Raw genomic sequence first — 12,500 nt, forward strand, 5'->3', positions numbered from 1 at the left:
TCATTTGATACCTAGGGAATCATGTAAGCGATGCTGCTAAGCATTTAACATGATTGGTTGGGTACTATCAGACTTGAGTTCTGACGTTCTTGTTATCAAGGAGTTGATAAGTAAGAATTGAGCAATTGGGGTATGCTCATATAAGGACATGTTTAGTCCGAATCACATGGAGATGTGAACCCACGGATAGTTGTATCAATGGACCATTGAGGGCCACACAAGTACTAGCATTCTAGATCCCGTTGAGAAGAGAAATAGTTCAATGTGTTGAACGGCTTATAAAGGAGTTTATAAGCGTGAGGAAAATTAGAAGTATGACTTCTATAAAGGAGAAATTAGTTCAAGGTGTTGAACGGCTTATAAATTGAGTTTATAAGCGTAAAGAAAAATAGAAGTATTACTTCTATGAGAGAAATGTAAATTTTAATTTATGAAAGTGTTACTAAATTAAAAGTTGGCCAAGTGAATAATGTATTTGAAAATTGTGATTTTCATAAACATTATTATGGACTAAATTAAATTAATTCAAGTGTTGAATTAATTAAACACTAGAGGACCTAGTAGAGTCCAAATAATTAAATTAATTCAAGTGTTGAATTAATTAAATCATATTGATTCTTGTAGAGCTCAATTTATTTAAATTATTTAACTAGTGGACTTGAGTAAATTCAAGTAATGTTTAATTAATCTCAAAATTGTTTAAGATAATTAAATTAAGTCCATGGGTTTTTAATTTGTTAAAAACCATATAATATATGCATACATGGGAGGTGAAAGGTTGGAGACTACTTTTTGGGTTATCAAGGCATGGCATGCAAAAAGGTGTTTTTGCTTTTTGCTTTTTGACAAGACCAAGACAAGTCTCCCTTCCCCCTCATTCCATCTACTATGGCCGAAATATTGAAGGGATTTCTCTCAAGTTTTCTCTCATTTTTGTGTTCTTCAATTGTTGGAGAAAACACTCACTTCTCAAAGAAAAATCCTCTTAGTTTTCTAGTGCAAATTAAGAGAGGATCTACCTAGTTGGTGGTGGGCTTAATAGTTGAGCAAGGAGTGCTCAAAGGAAGCTTGAAGATAGTTTCTACCATTGAAGAGCTAAGGTGTTTACACCTTAGTTGGAGCCATACATCAATCCTTGTGATTGATAGGTAAAATTCTAAACACACTATGAATGTCATTTTTGTGTTTTATTGTATTTGCTACACATTATAAGAGTGGCCGAAAATTTCTTGTAAAAATTCAATTTTTAAACTTCCGTTGCGCTTCCGGTCACCGTAAGCGATCCTCTTTCAAGTGGTATCCGAGCTATGGTTACGATTTTGTGTAGCAATTACAAGATATTATATTGAGATTGATTTCTAACCGCATGAGACTAATATTTTGCATCGAATCAAGGCCGGTTTCGGGGGAATTTTGGGCAGCAAAAGCAAGTTGCTGCCCATTTCGGGCAGCTTGGGCTGCCCGAACAGCCCCTACATTTTATAAAAGAAATAAAAAATTTTTGCATGTTGGCCGGAATCCGGCGACGGCGATGATGACTAGGATTTCCAAATGTGTTTTGGATTATCTAAGTGTCATGGGCCTTGAGTTGTTGGGCCATTGGATGACTAACATATTTGCAAATTTTAAATTGGCCAAAATGTTTTTGGTGAAAAATAAGTTTTTGGTCCCTTAAGTTTAAAATTACAAAAGTTGCAAATTTTTCTCATAAAATAAATAATTGAAGTTGGACTTCAATTATTTATAGTAAATTGTGATTTATAAGAAATTCGGTTATAAATAAATTAATTGAAAAGTAGACAAAGGTGTTTGTATACTTTGTTAATTTAGTTTATAATCGTGGCGGTTAGTGATTGGATCAAGATATATAATATTGGATCAATTAATTATTGTGATAATTAATTGATGGTGTATGATATGTGATATTGTGCATGAAGGATGATCAAAAGCCCAAGCATAATTTGCTAGGTGTATGCTAGGATATTTTGTGTTGAATGATTGTAATAATTATCGAATTTAAAGTGGGCTTGGTTTATGGCCCGTTCCCTCCCCATGAGATGTATCCCTATTTGCCATGGATATTTATTTGTAAATATTAGTATAGTGGATGATCAAGATTGGAAGATGGTGGCCATGATGATTATGAAGATCGAAGACATGTAAATATTGGAAGCTAATGTAATAGTTGCATTTGCATCCCTTGCATTACCCTAGGATTGGACCTAGGCCCGTGTTTAGCTCACACGGGCCATTAGTATTGGGGCGATTGATCATCCTTGTTTGTTTACTGTTTATAATATATGCATGATATGTTATAAATAATGAGTATGTGCGTTATTATTATGATAATAACAAAGTTGCATGAATCCGGCAAACATACGATCAAACATGGCGAGTTTTTAAATAAAATTAATGATGAGAAATTTCAAAATGAAAAAAAAAACCTCATTTTGAATAAAATTCAAAATTAATATCAGGCCCGAAAAGGGGAATTATAAATTTGTTAATAATTTCCATGTCTTCCATCGACAATGGGTGCATGATGAACGCTACCCGTACTCGGGGCTCGGCTCATATTATTGGGGGGCCCTGGGTGCCGGAAAGCTGTGACATCAATTGACATGGTGATGCGAACTACGTGGAACTCCCATGATTTCGGCTCATATTATTGAGGGAACTCATGGCGACCGTCCATTAAGGTTCAACATCGATGAGTAAGGCTTGACACGTAAAGATGAACGACTTCATATTATTGGGTCCTAATCAAACGTGAGACAAAATTTTACGTAAGGGTTGCATTGTGATGCAATTGGAAACTACCTTTTAGGAATTGTGATTGGCTGATATTATTCGGGATCATAATTTGCTAATTGGACCTTACGTACCTACTGAGGAAAAGAGTTTTCCGTTTTCACTAGAGGGTAGTGGAAATGTCAAAACAGTGAACGCGAAAATTTATAAAGTTAAAGTCCAAACTTCATATCTTACTAAATATTTTAAAATAGTCATCAACATTTATCTATTTTTACTTTTCAGTACAAATTGACAATGTCTTCGATTCGCAATCCGATATCCGTAATACTCGACAAACACATATTAACTGGACCTAATTACCTCAGTTGGCTAAGAAACCTAAAAATCGTCTTGAATTCGGAAAGGGTAGCATATACACTGACTGAGTCGCCCCCTGTTGAGGCTTCGACTGACTGCACTCCTGAGGAATTGCAGGCTTACAAGGAATGGTGTGACCATGACTTGATAGCCAGGTGTTATATGCTGACTTCTATAAATGATGAGCTGCAGAGGCGTTTTGAGGATGCAAAGAGTACTGCTGACATTCATTTGCATCTCAAGGAGCTCTTTGGTCAGCTAACACGGCCTCTTAGGCATGCTACCGTCAAGGAGCTGATCACTTTGCGCATGCGAGATGGGGCCTCGGTCCATGAGCATGGCCTAAAGTTTATTGGGCTCGTGGACAAGCTCGTTGGCATGGATCTGATCTTGCCTTCGGAGTTGACCACCGACGTGTTGCTGTTATCATTGCCTAGCTCATTTGATCCTTTTGTGGTGAACTTCAACATTAACAAGATGGAGCCGACCCTTGAGGAGTTGATGAATATGCTTATTACGTTTGAATCAACCATCAAGAAAGAGAAGTTGGTTCTTTATGTGGGTTCTTCATCTGGTATGAAGATTGATCCACATGGGAACGTAAAGAAGCGTTCTTTCCAACGTCCCAAGAAGAACGTGCCCTTGATGAGGCAATCTCAGAATCCAGTTGAGGCAGCCAGACCAGTTAAGGCTGCCAAGACTGGTGATGTTTGTCATCACTGCAAGAAGCATGGACATTGGAGGCGAAATTGCAAGGAATATCTGGCCCAGAAGAGTTCTGGAAACGGTATGTTCTATATAGAAGTAAATATTTCAATTAACTCTTATTCTTGGGTATTGGATACCGAATGTGGCTCACATCTCTGTAATGATTTGCAGGCGATGGGAAGAAGTAGAAAGCTTAGGGAAGGTGTGACCTTCTTAAGGATGGGTAATGGAGCAAGAGTTGCTGCCAAGGCTGTTGAAGATGTTTACTTATTGTTGAACAATAGTTTTAAGTTAATTTTATGAGATGTTTTGTTTGTACCTAATTTTGTGAAAAACATTGTTTCATTCTATGCAGATAAAAATGGATATTCTTGTTTATTTTGCAAAGGTGTTTGCAACATTTACATGAATGAATGTTTGATTGGTACTGGTGAACTTGGAAACAATCTCTATAACTTAAACTTGAAAGATATTCCATTAAATGTCCATTCAAAAGCAGACACCATATGAGATATGGATGGGTAAGCCACCCAAATATCCTTCTTAGAATATGGGGGTGCCCTGCTTATGTGAAGCAGGTAGTGGGAGATAAATTGGATTGTCGATCCATTTTATGTTACTTTGTGGGATATCCAAGGAATTCAGTTGGATATCATTTCTATCATCCCCAAGAAACAAATGTGTTTGTTTCTAGGAATGCAACCTTTTTGGAAAAGGAATTTCTATTAAATAGAAAAAACGAGATGATAGAACTCGAAGAGGTTCGAGAGACACCCACAGTTGTAGAACCCACACCCGAGGAGCCAAGAGAGGAGATACAAGCTCCTAGAAGATCCGAGAGAGTCTCGAGACTACCTATGAGGTATGGTCTGCTTCTTGAAGAGGGCCATGATGAGCCTAACCATGGATGTGATCCAAGGACCTTCAAGGAAGCATTATTTGATGCCGATTCATCCAAGTGGCTTGAAACGATGGAATCTGAGATGAATTCCATGCATTCGAACCAAGTGTGGAATCTCGTGGATCCACCTGAGGGAATTGTTCCCATAGGGTGTAAATGGATTTACAAGAGGAAACTTGGGGCGGATGGGAAGGTATTGACCTTCAAGGCGCGATTGGTAGCAAAAGGATATACTCAAAGACAAGGAGTTGACTTTAAGGAAACCTTTTCTCCAGTTGCAATGTTCAAGTCCATAAGGATTTTTCTAGCCATAGCTGCATGGTATGACTATGAGATATGGCAGATGGATGTTAAGACAGCCTTTCTTAATGGGGATATTAAGGAAAAGATTTACATGTCTCAACTCGAAGGGTTTACATCTATCGGAAGTGAGCATATGGTATGCAAACTTCAAAGATGTATATATGGTCTGAAGCAGACATCTAGGAGTTAGAACCTCAGATTCGATAGTACAATCAAAGAGTTTGGTTTTACTAAGAATCCTGAGGAACCCTGTGTGTATGAGAAGGTCAGTGGGAGTGTTGTGAGATTCCGAGTGTTGTATGTTGATGACATTCTAATCATTGAGAATGATGTAGGAATGTTGTAATCAACTAAGATATGGTTAGCAAGTAAGTTCTCGATAAAGGACTTGGGTGAAGCATCTTTTGTATTGGGAATACAGATATATAGAGATAGAAGAAGATTGCTTGGTCTCACCCAGTCCACATACATTGATACCATCGTGAAGCGGTTCTCGATGGATGAGTCCAAGAGAGGACACCTACCAATGTGTCATGGCGTGTCCTTATCCAAGTCTATGTCTCCCAAGACTGATGTAGAGATAGCGGCGATGACAAGCATTTCTTATGCATCTACGATTGGTAGCATCATGTATGGGATGATATCTACACATCCTGACGTGGCTTTCGCACTAAGTGTAGTGAGTAGATGTCAATCAAACCCTGGTCTTCCACACTGGAAAGCTGTGAAAGACATCCTCAAGTAGTTGAGAAGGACCAATAAATTGTTCTTGGTCTATGGGCTGGAGAACTGAAATTGGAAGGCTATACCGACTCTAGCTTCCAAAGCGATATCGATGACTCGAAGTCAACCTCTGGGTTTGTATTCATGCTCAATGGTGCTGCTGTCTCTTGGAAGAGTTCCAAGCAAGACAATACTGCGGATTCCAGCACAGAGGCCGAATACATTGCTGCATCAGATGCAGCAAGGGAGGCTGTTTGGATAAGGAATTTCATCTAAGAGTTGGACGTCATTACTGATGGAGTTGCTCCTCTCCCGGTGTTGTGTGACAACACGGGAGCTTTAGCTCAAGCAAAGGAGCCAAGGTCTCATCAGAAGTCCAAACATGTATTGAAAAAGTACCACATCCTCGGAGAGATTGTGGAAAGACGAAGAAGTGTATTTTGACATAGTCGGCTCCGCAGATAATGTTGCTGATCCACTAGCTAAGCATTTACCTGGACCATTATTCGAGATGCATCGCGAATCAATGGGTTTGAAGCATATGGGTAGTTGGCTCTAGTGCAAGTGGGAGATTGTTAAAGTAGGTGCCCGTCGAGCCAAGTGTTGGCCGAGTGTTAACAATGAAACTCTATGTATAAGCAATCTTTATTTTAATAATATTTGAAATTATTGTTTTGGCAAATCTTTATCTGTATACCCATGCTAGTTGCATAGATAAAGACCTTGAATATACAAATAGTAGAAAGAATATGAGATGCTCATACGATGAGTATCATGAAACTCATATTTGGAATACTGTATAATCTAAACAGTTCCTAGTCGATTTCAGCCGCCGCTAAGAAGGATATAGGCCGCTAGAGTTCGAGACTAGTATCTGCGATGTGATTACCATGTTTCATTGGTAGGGGACATTGTGATGTCTTAGCATGCAGATAGGTGCTCCTGGTAGAGTGCACAGAACAACCCTCCGTAAAGGACTTTTCAAGTTGTTCTCACTTATCGAGTGAAAACGTCCTAGTTTATGGTTGTACACCATTAGTCCTTATGACCCGGGACAACATTGAGACTCTATGTGCTAGAATTACACTTTGACTTGTTTAACGACTCTCAAGGGGTCATCAGGTGGCAAGGTTGGGTGTTCTGTCGAAACACATAGGAGTCGATGCATTGTAGTCGGGGATTCACCGCTTACCTTCGGGTATGGATATCCTATGTGTTCTCATGTATGTGTAGGTTGAAATCTCTGATCAGAGTATGGTGGTAATTATGAAAGGAGTTTCATAGATTACACCATCGATGCAACTACGACATGACACATAGTATCGATTCATTGACAACTCTCGATAAACCAATGGTTGTCGAATCGGTCGGGATATATGAGTTGAAGGGACCGTACTGTACGCTAACTATAATTGAATGGTTCTTGCAGGCACTATCATTTGATACCTAGGGAATCATGTAAGCGATGCTGCTAGGCGTTTAACATGATTTGTTGGGTACTATCAGACTTGAGTTCTGACGTTCTTGTTATCAAGGAGTTGATAAGTAAAAATGGAGCAATTGGGGTATGCTCATATAAGTACATGTTTAGTCCGAATCACATGGAGATGTGAACCCACGGCTAGTTGTATCAATGGACTATTGAGGGCCACACAAGTACTAGCTTTCTAGATACCGTTGAGAAGAGAAATAGTTCAATGTGTTGAACGGCTTATAAAGGAGTTTATAAGCGTGAGGAAAATTAGAAGTATGACTTCTATAAAGGAGAAATTAGTTCAATGTGTTGAACGGCTTATAAATGGGTTTATAAGCGTAAAGAAAAATAGAAGTATGACTTCTATGAGAGAAATGTAAATTTTAATTTATGGAAGTGTTCCTAAATTAAAAGTTGGCCAAGTGAATAATGTATTTGAAAATTGTGATTTTCGTAAACATTATTATGGACTAAATTAAATTAATTCAAGTGTTGAATTAATTAAACACTTGAGGACCTAGTAGAGTCCAAATAATTAAATTAATTCAAGTGTTGAATTAATTAAATCATATTGAGTCTTGTAGAGCTCAATTTAAATAAATTATTTAACCAGTGGACTTGAGTAAATTCAAGTAATGTTTAATTAATCTCAAAAATGTTTGAGATAATTAAATTAAGTCCATGGGTTTTAAATTTGTTAAAAACCATATAATATATGCATACATGGAAGGTGAAGGGTTGGAGACTACTTTTTGGGTTATCAAGGCATGGCATGCAAAAAGGTGTTTTTGCTTTTTGCTTTTTGGCAAGACCAAGACAAGTCTCCCTTCCCCCTCATTCCATCTACTATGGCCGAAATATTGAAGGGTTTCTCTCAATTTTTCTCTCATTTTTGTGTTCTTCAATTGTTGGAGAAAACACTTACTTCTCAAAGAAAAATCATCTTAGTTTTCTAGTGCAAATTAAGATAGGATCTACCTAGTTGGTGGTGGGCTTAATAGTTGAGCAAGGAGTGCTCAAAGGAAGCTTGAAGATAGTTTCTATCATTGAAGAGCTAAGGTGTTTACACCTTAGTTGGAGCCATACATCAATCCTTGTGATTGATGGGTAAAATTCTAAACACACTATGAATGTCATTTTTGTGTTTTATTGTATTTGCTACACATTATAAGGGTGGCCGAAAGTTTCTTGTAAAAATTCGATTTTTAAACTTCTGTTGGGCTTCCGGTCACCGTAACCGATCCTCTTTCACTTTTTTTTTAACTGCAACAACTTAAATATACGCTATTGGAGCTGGAATTACCGTGGCTGCTGGCACCAGACTTGCCCTCCAATGGATCCTCGTTTAGGGATTTAGATTGTACTCATTCCAATTACCAAACTCGTAGTGCCCGGTATTGTTATTTATTGTCACTACCTCCCCGTGTCAGGATTGGGTAATTTGCGCACCTGCTGCCTTCCTTGGATGTGGTAGCCGTTTCTCAGGCTCCCTCTCCGGAATCAAACCCTAATTCTCCGTCACCCGTCACCACCATAGTAGGCCACTATCCTACTATCGAAAGTTGATAGGGCAGAAATTTTAATGATGCGTCGCCGGCACGAGGGCAGTGCGATCCGTCGAGTTATCATGAATCATCGCAGCGACGGGCAGAGCGCGTGTCAGCCTTTTATCTAATAAATGCATCCCTATCGGCCGTCCGATGGATTCCAACATTCTGGGCACATAACGCAGGAAACCAAGCTCGGCCAACCGATGTTTTTCCTAATCTCGTGAACCGATTAATGGAAAAGGGTGCCAGATACATTTTCGCTGCACAAGCAGGGACCACACGTAACCCGTACACACCCACCACCACTCACGTGTCGTTACGTACACAAAGCACATACACCCACTCCGATCTTCCACCGCTACGATCTCACGAAAAGAGGCGGAAGACTGGCGAATGTTCTGAGCACATGCCCTGACTAACACGGACTGTGGTTAACCGTCGAGCGATTCAATCGTTTGTCGAAGCTAGGGACACCCACGATGCCCCGTCGCTCCCCGACCCCTGAAAGCTGAAACCATTTTAGGCTCCCGAGCATCGACGCATCCTACACCGAGGGAATTCGATGGATTGCTTAGGTGCGAAACGATCATGGCGAGAAATCGAGCACATCCACCCGCGACACGACGCAAGTAACTTTCTCAGCAAGGCCCCGAACCCTTGACTTAACCAACCCGAATGCCAAGGGGAAGCCTTGCAGAAGATCCGAGGGCCTCATTACTTATCGAGAGTCCAGCTAGTTCGAGGCCAAGCACCGGCACAAGTAAGAGATATGTCAAGAATCAATCTTCCGCATGACTCGCAACCCACAATTTTAACCGACGAACGCTGGGTTGACGAGCATTACCGAATTTCCAAGCGGACTTCTCGCTCAATGCGCGCGCAAACACTTGGTCTCAAGCGTGCGGGGGCGACTGCACGCCCGCACCGAGTGCTCGGACAGCCCCATGTACAAACACCCTCACCCCCTATAATATACTTAGAAATAATTTCTGAAGTGACTGCAGCGGACATTGCTTTGGTGAGGAGTCATAACAAAATTTTCAATTTTAAGTATTTATTTATTTTACATCCCAATACCAATCCAACACCATAAACACATTATTTACATATGAAAACTCGACGAAAAAAAACATTGTCTCGTTAGATTCGTCATTTTTGTCGCCTGTGTCGGCCACCGGCCCACCTGCTCGAGTGTCATTGGCCACATTAGGATTTCATGGAGAATTCAATTCCAACCCCATAGATGCATTACCCAACGCCATAGAAACGTTATTTAAATATGGAAACTTGACGAAAAACAATATTGTCTCGTGAGATTCGTCATTTTTGTCGCCCGTGCCGGCCACCGGCTCGGGTGTCATTGGCCACATTAGGATTTTATGCCGAATTCAATTCCAACGCCACATATGCGTTATCCAACACCATAGACACAATGTTTACATATGAAAACTCGACGAGAAACAACATTGTCTCTTGAGATTCAACATTTCCGTCGCCCGTGTCGGCCATCGGCGCACCTGCTCGCGTGTCATTTGCCACATTAGGATTTCATGGAGAATTCAATTCCAACCCCACATATGCGTTATCCAACGCCATAGACACGTTATTTACATATGAAAACTCGACGAAAAAAAAAATTGTCTCGTGAGGTTCTTCATTTTTGTTGTCCGTTTCGGCCATCGGCGCACCTGCTCGCGTGTCTTTGGCCACATTTGGATTTCATTCCGAATTCTATTACAAAGCCACAAATGCGTTATCCAACACCATAGACATTATTTACATATGAAAACTCGACGAAAAACAACATTGTCTCGTGAGATTCTTCATTTCCGTCGCCCGTGTCGGCCATCGGCGCACCTGCTCGCGTGTCATTAGCCACATTAGGATTTCATGGAGAATTCAATTCCAACCCCACAAATGCGTTATCCAACGCCATAGACACGTTATTTACATATGAAAACTTGACGAAAAATAACATTGTCTCGTGAGGTTCTTCATTTTTGTCGCCCGTGTCGGCCATCGGCGCACCTGCTCCCGTGTCATTGGCCACATTAGGATTTTATGCCCAATTCAATTCCAACGCCACAGATGCGTTATCCAACACCATAGACACAATATTTACATACGAAAACTCGACCAGAAACAACATTGTCTTGTCAGATTCGGGAGAATCGTCTTGTTTGTAACCCGTGTCGGCCACTTGCTGCACGTACTCGGGGCTTGAGTAACCTTGTTTCATGTTCCAACACCACAAGCGCGTTTTTTGTGCATGAAAACTCGTAGGAAAACAATCTTTGGCCTGGGGAAATCGTCATTTCATTCACCCACTTTCGCGACTTCCCTTAACCTGGATTCCGCGAAATTTCCTAACGCGTAAACGCTAGTCAGACACATACGGAAGGATTCCTTACAGACGAAAACTTTGCGGAAAACCAGATCAGCACGGGAGAATCAAGCTATTTCCCACGCGAGTGCGCAAATGCTCGCCTGTCTTGACCATTATTCTAGCAATTCGAGAATCGGCAAAATCACGGTGATATGCCCTTCGGACTTGTGCGATCAGGGACGCGGGAAAATCTTGCTGTAAGGGCTCGTACACTTGGGACAGAAAATATCTCGTTCCAAGACTTTGCATGCCAAAGGCGTAGTCTGTGCAGGGTGAATGGGCCGAACATCCTCCCATATTTTTTCAATGTGGTATTTGAGACGTGGAGGAGGGACGAATCAGAGCGACAAAGGGCTGAATCTCAGCGGATCGTGGCAGCAAGGCCACTCTGCCACTTACAATACCCCGTCGCGTATTTAAGTCGTTTGCAAAGGATTCTACCCGCCGCTCGATTGGAATTGTACTTCAAGGCGGCCGACGAGGCTCGTCCGCCACGACGGCTTGGCCAACAACACGTGCCCTTGGGAGCCCGAGGGCCCCTAATGCGGGTCGGCAACCGGACGGCCGGCACGTTGTAAGGCCCGAGAATTTGATTACCGTAATCTGAGATTAATCTGAAATGATTTGGCAATAAATAATATGAATTATGGGTAAGTGAGAGGTGATTAAAGACGGAACGGATCAGACAGGAAAAGACGAGAACAGACGCGAAACACATGTGCGAGGCAGAATCTTTCGCGCACATGCGCGGTATGTTAGCGCGCACATGCGCGGAATGTCCAGAACCTTGGGTGCATATGCGCCGAGATGGGCGCGCATATGCGCGAGTGGGTGTGTACACGAGACAGTAAGTCTCGCGCATATGCGCGACGATGGGGCGCGCATATGCGCGAGCACTCCAGTAGCATATTCCGGATAAAGCTTCCGGCGCATATGCGCGCGGCATGCAAAAGGAAAGATTGAGATGTGGGGTGATCGTGTAGTACGAGATGTATATATATATATATATACACAATTCATTATCCTGTAGCAAATGAAGAAATCGAGGAAACTTTGGGAAAATTGATTCCTGACTTTAAAATTCGATTTATGCAAAATCCGTCCGTTCGATTTTGAATCCGACTTCAGTACAGAGTTCCTAACGACGAAGGCTGCAACTGGACGTAAGTTTTGTTACGTTTAGATACGGTTTGAAATTATGATGTTGTCAGAATTTAATGGAATTCATGTATGATGTTCTTGACATGTTAGACATCATAGAATCGAAGTCAGATTAAAGAATAGACTGTTTATACAATTGTTATGATTTTCGAAAGATATTGATCGAGATTTGATATCAGAATT

At 41.0% G+C, this 12,500-nt stretch overlaps 1 non-coding gene across 1 annotated transcript; it reads right to left on the reverse strand.

Moving 5' to 3' along the window:
* Positions 1-8,423: 8,423 nt before the first annotated feature.
* LOC142521595 (18S ribosomal RNA) lies at positions 8,424-8,923 on the reverse strand. The gene has a single exon (XR_012814300.1). It is a non-coding gene; the product is annotated as an 18S ribosomal RNA (ribosomal RNA).
* Positions 8,924-12,500: the final 3,577 nt, after the last annotated feature.

This window comes from Primulina tabacum, chromosome 12 (genome assembly GCF_025594145.1).
Source record: "Primulina tabacum isolate GXHZ01 chromosome 12, ASM2559414v2, whole genome shotgun sequence".
Classification (NCBI taxonomy): domain Eukaryota; kingdom Viridiplantae; phylum Streptophyta; class Magnoliopsida; order Lamiales; family Gesneriaceae; genus Primulina; species Primulina tabacum.